The 1829-nt window shown below is 38.6% G+C and overlaps 1 pseudogene; it reads right to left on the bottom strand.

Annotated features, from left to right (window-relative positions):
* LOC101433946 (olfactory receptor 5M8-like) lies at positions 1 to 850 on the bottom strand (annotated as a pseudogene).
* Positions 851 to 1829: the final 979 nt, after the last annotated feature.

Below are 1829 nucleotides of genomic sequence, written 5' to 3'. Positions count from 1 at the left end.
TTACAGGAGTATTTTTTTCCTGAACAACTCTTTGGTTAATACCTCTTTCACATCCTTATTTCTAAGACTATAAATCACAGGGTTCAACATGGGCATAACTGTGGTATAAAACACAGCAACCACTTTTCCCTGTTCCACAGATTCCTTTGAGGGGGTTGTGAGATAAAAAGAGCTGTACAGAATATGGTAATAGCTGTCAGGTGGGAACCATGGGTAGAGAAAGCTTTTCGCCTGCCCTCTGAGGAGCCCAATCTCAGGATAGGAGGAAATTAAAAGGTAGTAAATAAGGATGATGAGCCAGGAAAAGGAAAGTTTATATCAGCCACAACAAACCATTGACAGCTCTTTGTTGTAGGCTTCAGAACAAGCGATCGTAATCAGCAGAGAGTCAGCTCAGTAAAAGTGGTTAATTTCATCGGGGACACAGTAGGTCCACATGGTCTCCATCAGTCCCTTGAGTGCTCCATACACATAAGACACCACGATAAGGGATGTGCAGACACTCTTGGACATTTTGCTGCCATAAAGGAAAGGGTTGCAGATGTCCATGTACTGATCAGAGGTCATCACAGTCAGGATATAGATCTCGATGTGGACCAGGGCAATAAAAAGGTAACATTGCACCAGACAGGCTGCATAGGAAATGGATTTCTTGTCTGATAAGAAAACCTCCAGCACCTTTGGAGTCACATTGGAAGAGAAGCACAGATCCACGAAAGATAAGACTCAGGAAAAAGTACGTGGGCGTGCGGAGCCAGGCATTGACTTGGATGAGGACAATTATGCCAAGATTACCTGCCACTGTGACCATGTAACCTGCCAGGAACTGCGTGAAGAAGGGATGGTGCATACTCAGAGGACTGAATCTCTGGACTGGCCATGTGCCAGCCTGAGCCTCAAGAGAGTTGTGACTCTTACTCTCTGGTTCATTGGACTTACCCAGGTCAGCTAACAGGGAGTCCTTTCACAATCTCTTTGTGAACATATATGGGTTTGTTCCAGTTATACATTGAGTGGAATTTCTGGTTTGAACTATATGTATATGTCCAGCTTCTGCTGGATTTATCAAATAGTATTTCAAACTGATTATATCAATTTACCCTTCTACCAGCATTATATGTCACGTCACTTGTTCCACATCCTCAACAATACTTAATATTTTCATAATTATTGTATTTTCATTCTAGCATGTGTGTATAGGGAATGATATCTTATTATTTTTGTAATTTGCATTTCTCTGATGATCACTGAATTCAAGTATAGTCTCCTATTTATTTGACTCTTTTTGATGCTTATTTTTGAGAAGCACCTATATATATTTTGCTATTTTAATAAGTTATTTGGTTTTTATTTAGTCTAAGAAATTTTATATAAAATATCCTGGATATGCAATTTTCTTTAACTATGTTTCGAGCATTTATCTCCTCCCAATCTATGCCTTACTTTTTCACTCCTCCAAATCTGTGCCTTACTTTTCACTCTCTTATGTTGTCTTTTGATGAAGAATGGCTGTTAATGTAAAGACAGTGCAATTTATCACTGTGTCTTGTTTAAAAAATACTTGCCTTCTCAAGTTTATGAATATATTTTCTTATGCTTTTGAACAGAAGATTTATTGATTTATCTTTGGCATTAAATAAACTATCTGGAATTGATAGTTGTGTATAATGATTCTGGGGATGACCACTGATTTATTCCACATGGGTATTCTACATAGCCAACAGCATTTGTTTAAGGGGTCATCCTTCCCCATTGCTTTTCAGTGCCCACCTTTTTCATAAATGAAGTGATTATATCAGTGTTTGCCTGCATCTGCCTGAAAAATGAAG

Source organism: Dasypus novemcinctus, chromosome 10 (assembly GCF_030445035.2).
Source record: "Dasypus novemcinctus isolate mDasNov1 chromosome 10, mDasNov1.1.hap2, whole genome shotgun sequence".
Classification (NCBI taxonomy): domain Eukaryota; kingdom Metazoa; phylum Chordata; class Mammalia; order Cingulata; family Dasypodidae; genus Dasypus; species Dasypus novemcinctus.
Note: the sequence above shows the minus strand (reverse complement) of the source record. Positions and strands in the feature narration are given on the sequence as shown.